We start from the raw sequence: 6240 nt of genomic DNA on the forward strand, positions 1-6240 counted from the left end.
TCTTGAAGCACCTCTGGAGCCTCCTGAGCTCAAATTTTTCCCGGGATAAAATTTGGGAATTCAGGAATTCCCAACACGAATCCAATTCTTGGCAATTCAGGTCCCCAAAAGCTCGGAAATAAAAAGAAAATTCCCCAAATTCCACCTGGATCCTGCAGCTTTTTCCTGCTGAAAATTCCATTGGAATTTGCTGGAATTCCAAAAAATTCCAAGATTTTTTTTTTTTTTTCCCCCCCCCAAAAAATTCCCAAAATTTCCCGCTGGATTCTCCCAGAATTCCCAAATTTTTTGCTGAATTTTTGTGGAATTTCCTGGAATTTTTTCCCCCCTGAATTCCCAAATTTTTCTGCTGAATTCCCCCAAAATTCCCAGAATTTTTCCCATTGGATTCCCACAAAATTCCCAAATTTCCCCCTGGATTTTTATGGAATTTCCTGGAATTTTTCCCCCTGGATTCCCCCAGAATTCCCAGAATTTTTCCCATTGGATTCTCCCAGAATTCCCAAATTTCCCGCTGGATTTTTATGGAATTCTCAGAATTTTTCCTTTTTTATGCCCACAAAATTCCCAAATTTTCCTGCTGGATTCTCCCAGAATTCCCAAAATTTTTTTTTCAAAGAATTCCTGGAATTTTTCCCGTTGAATTCCCACAAAATTCCCAAATTTCCACTGGATTTTTGTGGAATTTCCTGGAATTTTTTCCCCCTGAATTCCCAAATTTTTCTGCTGAATTCCCCCAAAATTCCCAGAATTTTTCCCATTGAATTCCCACAAAATTCCCAAATTTCCCGCTGGATTTTCATGGAATTCTCAGAATTTTTCCTGTTTAATTCCATAAAATTCCCAAATTTCCTCCTGAATTTTTATGGAATTTCCTGGAATTTTTTCCCACAGAATTCCTGGAATTTTTCCCGTTGAATTCCCACAAAATTCCCAAATTTTCTGCTGAATTTTTATGGAATTTCTGGAATTTTCCCCCTCCGAATCCCCCAAAAATTCCCAATTTTTTTCCCACCAAATTCATTTTCCTCCCGGATTTTTTTTTTTTTTTTTTCCCCCAACAATTCCCAATTTTTTTTTAAATTTTTTTTTCACCTTTTTTCATTTCCCAAGGAATTTTCTCGAGGCTTTCTCTGACCCTTTGGAATTCCCAACCCATGGAATCCCCCAAGGCCACGGCGTCGAATTCCAGAGATCCCAAAATTCCCGAAATTCCCGAAATTCCCGAAATTCCGACGGATTCTGAGCCAGGAGAAATCTCAGGGGGGGACACCTGGATGGGAAGAAAAAAAAAAAAAATTTAAAAAATCCCAAAATTCTTTTGGAATTTTTCAGGATCCTCCCAAATTTCCATCCCCCCACAAAAAAAAATTTCCCAAATTTTCCCAAAATTTTCGAGATTTTTTCCCCAAATTTTCCAGAATTTTGCCCAAATTTTCCAGAATTTTCCCCCAAATTTTGCCCCCAATTTTCCAGAATTTTCCAGATTTTCCCCAAATTTCCCAGATTTTTCCCCCCAATTTTCCAGAATTTTGCCCAAAATTTTCCAGACTTTTTCCCCCAAAATTCCAGAATTTTGCCTCAAATTTTCCCAAAATTTTCCAGAATTTCCCCCCAAATTTTCCAGAATTTTTTCCCAAACTTTCCAGAATTTTGCCCCAAATTTTCCAGAATTTTCCCCCAAATTTTCCAGATTTTTCCAGAATTTCCCCCCAAAATTTTCCAGATTTTTCCAGAATTTCCCCCCAAATTTCCAGATTTTTCCAGAATTTCCCCCCATTTTTCCAGAATTTTTCCCCAAATTTCCCAGAAATTTTCCACCAATTTTCCAGAATTTTTCCACCAATTTTCCCAAAATTTTCCAGAATTTTCCAGAATTCCCCACAATTTTCCAGAATTTTCCCCCAAATTTTCCAGAATTTTTCCCCCAAATTTTCCAGAATTTTCCCCCAAATTTTGCCCCCAATTTTCCAGAATTTTCCAGATTTTCCCCCAAATTTCCCAGATTTTCCCCCCCAATTTTCCAGAATTTTGCCCAAAGTTTTCCAGAATTTTTCCCCCAAAATTCCAGAATTTTGCCTCAAATTTTCCCAAAATTTTCCAGAATTTCCCCCAAATTTTCCAGAATTTTTTTCCCAAATTTTCCAGAATTTTGCCCAAAATTTTCCAGAATTTCCCCCCAAATTTCCAGAATTTTCCCCCAAAATTTTCCAGATTTTTCCAGAATTTCCCCCCAAATTTTCCAGAATTTTCCCCAAATTTCCCAGAATTTTTCCACCAATTATCCAGAATTTTTCCACCAATTTTCCCAAAATTTTCCAGAATTTTGCCCTAAATTTTCCAGAATTTCCCCCCCAAATTTTCCAGAATTTTCCCCCAAATTTTCCAGAATTTTCTCCCAAATTTCCCGAAATTTTCCAGAATTTTTCCCCCCAATTTTCCAGATTTTTCCAGAATTTTTTCCCCAAATTTCCCAGATTTTTCCCCCAATTTTCCAGAATTTTTCCCCCAATTTTTCCCCCAAATTTTCCCAGAATTCCCCAAATTTTCCCCCAAAATTTCCCAAAAATTCCAAATTTTTATCCCAATTTTTCCCCCCCAAATATTCCCAGAATTCCCCAAATTTCCCCCAATTTTCCCCAGAATTCCAAAATTTCCCCCCCAAATTTTCCAGAATTTTTCCCCCAATTTTTCCCCAAAATTTTCCCAGAATTCCCCAAATTTTCCCCCAAAATTTCCCCAAAATTCCAAATTTTTATCCCAATTTTTCCCCCAAATTTTCCCTCCGTTTTCTGGAATTTTGGGGGAATTTTTTGGGAATTTTTTTTCAGGAATTTTTTAGGAATTTTTGGGGAATTTTTTTGGAATTTTTGGGAATTTTTGGGGGGAATTTTTGGGCAATTTTTTGGAATTTTTTTGGAAATTTTTTGGGGAATTTTTTGGGGAATTTTTTGGGAATTTTTGGAGAAAATTTTGTGAATTTTTTGGTAATTTAAGGGTTTTTGGGGGGGAATTTTTTGGATTTTTTTTTAATTTTTGGGGGCTTTTTTGGAGATTTTTTTTTTGTAATTTTGGAATTTTTTGGGAATTGTTTTGAGAATTTTGGGGGGAATTTTTGGGGGAATTTTTTGGCTATTTTGGGGGAATTTTGGGAATTTTTTGGAGATTTTTTTTATTTTGGGGGGAATTTTTTGGGGAATTTTTTGGGAATTTTTTTTGATTTTTTGGGGAATTTTTGGGAATTTTTTTGTGAATTTTTTTGTGAATTTTTTGTGAATTTTTTTGTGAATTTCTCCGGAATTTTTGAGCCTTTTTTTTAATTTTTGGGGGAATTTTTTGGGAATTTTTTCAGGAAATTTGGGGAATTTTTGGGGGATTTTTGGGGATTTTTTGGGGGGATTTTTTTTTTAATTTTTGGGGAATTTTTTGGGAATTTTTTTGGAATTTTGGGGGGAATTTTGGGAATTTTTCAGAGATTTTTTTGGATTTTTTTGGGAAAGTTTTTTGGAATTTTTTGGGAATGTTTTAGAATTTTTTTTTAATTTTTGGGGCTTTTTTGGGGAAATTTTTGGGGAATTTTTGGCCATTTTGGGGGGAATTTTGGGAATTTTTCAGAAATTTTTTTCAGATTTTTTGGGGAATTTTTTGGGATTTTTTTAAGAATTTTTGGGGAAATTTTTGGGGGAATTTTTGAGAATTTTTGGGGAATTTTTGGAGAATTTTTGTGAATTTTTTGTGAATTTTTTGTAAATTTTTGAGAAATTTTTTGTGAATATTTGGGGGAATTTTTTGGGGAATTTTTTGGGAATTTTTTGGCCATTTTGGGGGGAATTTTGGGAATTTTTCAGAGATTTTTTTTCTGATTTTTTTGGGGAAATTTTTTTTGAATTTTTGGGGAATTTTTTCGGATTTTTTGGGGAGTTTTTTGGGAAATTTTTAGGAATTTTTAAATTGAATTTTTGGGAATTTTTAACAGGAAATTTGGGGAATTTTTTTCAGGAAATTTTGGGGATTTTTTATGAATTTTTGGGGCTTTTTTTGGGATGTTTTTCATGAAATTTTGGGAATTTTTGGGGAATTTTTGGGGAATTTTTTGGGGAATTTTTTCGGATTTTTTGGGGGAATTTTTGGGGGGAATTTTTTGTGAATTTTTTGGTGAATTTTTTGTGAATTTTTTTGTGAATTTCTCGGGAATTTTTGAGGATTTTTTTTTTTAATTTTTGGGAGAATTTTTGGGAAATTTTTCAGGAAATTTTGGGATTTTTTGGGGGAATTTTTTTGGAATTTTTAATGAATTTTTTGGGAATTTTTTTGGGATTATTTGGGAATGTTTTGGGGAATTTTTGGGGGAATTTTTTTGGGAATTTTGGCGATTTTTTGTGGAATATTTTGAGAAACTTTTGGGGGAATTTTTGGGGAATTTTTTGGGGTAATTTTTGGGGGAATTTTTGGGCATTTTTGGGGGAATTTTTGAGGGATTTTTTGTGAATTTTTTTGTGAATTTCTTGGGAATTTTTGAGGATTTTTTTTTTAATTTTTTTGGATTTTTTTTTAATTTTTTGGAATTTTTTTTAATTTTTTGGGGGAATTTTTTCGGAATTTTTTTTTTTTTTTGGGAATTGTCACCTGAGCGCCGCCTCCCGCAGCCACTCCGGGGAATTTTGGGGAATTTTTTGGGAAATTTTTCAGGAAATTTTGGGAATTTTGGGGGAATTTTTTGGGAATTTTTGGGGGAAATTTTTGGGGCACTTTTGGGGGATTTTTTGGGAATTTTTTGGGAATGTTTTGGGGAATTTTTGGGGGAATTTTTTGGGAATTTTTTGGGGTAATTTTTGAGGGATTTTTGGGGGAATTTTTTGGGGAATTTTTGGGGAATTTTTTGTGAATTTTTTTGGTGAATTTCTTGGGAATTTTTGAGAATTTTTTTTAATTTTTGGGGAATTTTTGGGGATTTTCTTCAGGAAATTTGGGAATTTTGGGGGGAATTTTTTTGGAATTTTAAATGAATTTTTTGGGAATTTTGGGGGGAATTGTTAATGAATTTTTTGGGAATTTTTGGGGGGAATTTTTTAGGAATTTTTACAGGAATTTTTGGGAATTTTTTGGGAATGTTTTTGGAATTTTTTGGGAATGTTTTTTGGAATTTTTGGGCATTTTTGGGCGACTTTTTTTGGGAATTTTTTGGGAATTTTTTTGTGAATTTTTTGTGAATTTTTTCAGGAAATTTTGGGAATTTTTGGGGAATTTTTTGGGGAATTTTTGGGGGAATTTTGGGGGAATTTTTTGGGAATTTTTTGGGAATTTTTTTGGGAATTATTTGGGAATGTTTTGGGGAATTTTGGGGGGATTTTTGGGGGAATTTTTTGGAATTTTGGCGATTTTTTGTGGAATATTTTGGGAAACTTTTGGGGGAATTTTTTGTGAATATTTTGGGGGAATTTTTGGGGGAATTTTTGGGGGAATTTTTTGGGAATAGTTGGGGAATTTTTTCAGGAAATTTTGGGAATTTTAGGGGAATTTTTTGAGGAATTTTTGGGAGAATTTTTGGGAAAATTTTTTGGGGAATTTTGTGAATTTTTTGTGAATTTTTTTGTGAATTTCTTGGGAATTTTTGAGGATTTTTTTTAATTTTTGGGGAATTTTGGGGGATTTTTTTTCAGGAAATTTTGGGAATTTTTGGGGGAATTTTTTGGGAATTTGGCGATTTTTTGTGGAATTTTTGTGGAATATTTTGGGAAACTTTTGGGGGAATTTTTTGTGAATTTTTTGGGGAATTTTGGGGGAATTTTTGGAGAATTTTTTTGGAATTTTTGGGGGAAGTTTTTGGGGAATTTTTGGGAATTTTTTGGTGAATTTTTTGGTGAATTTTTGGTGAATTTTTTGGGTGAATTTCTTGGAATTTTTGAGTATTTTTTTTTTAAATTTTTGGGGAATTTTTTCGGAATTTTTTCAAGTAATTTTGGGAATTTTGGGGGGAATTTTTTCGGATTTTTTTTTTTTATTTTTTGGATTTTTTTTTAAATTTTTTGGAATTTTTTTTTATTTTTTGGGGAATTTTTTAGGAATTTTATTTTATTTTTTTGGGAATTGTCACCTGAGCGCCGCCTCCCGCAGCCACTCCGGGGAATTTTTGGGGAATCGAATCCGGCACCGGGAAGGAACCGAAGGAAAAATTTCCAGAAATTTTTGGGGTTGGAGCTCCAGGAGAGTCAGGAGAGTTTCAATTCCTGGGGGGGGAGG

General features: G+C 33.6%; 1 long non-coding RNA gene across 1 annotated transcript; it reads right to left on the reverse strand.

Moving 5' to 3' along the window:
• On the reverse strand, positions 1-6229 carry LOC148225628 (uncharacterized). Its single transcript, XR_015808788.1, has 3 exons — positions 6095-6229; positions 1096-1273; positions 1-111 (listed from the first exon to the last, which is right to left on the reverse strand). It is a non-coding gene; the product is annotated as an uncharacterized LOC148225628 (long non-coding RNA).
• Between the last annotated feature and the right edge of the window lie 11 nt (positions 6230-6240).

This window comes from Sturnus vulgaris, chromosome 1, assembly GCF_052056855.1.
Source record: "Sturnus vulgaris isolate bStuVul1 chromosome 1, bStuVul1.hap1, whole genome shotgun sequence".
Lineage (NCBI taxonomy): Eukaryota > Metazoa > Chordata > Aves > Passeriformes > Sturnidae > Sturnus > Sturnus vulgaris.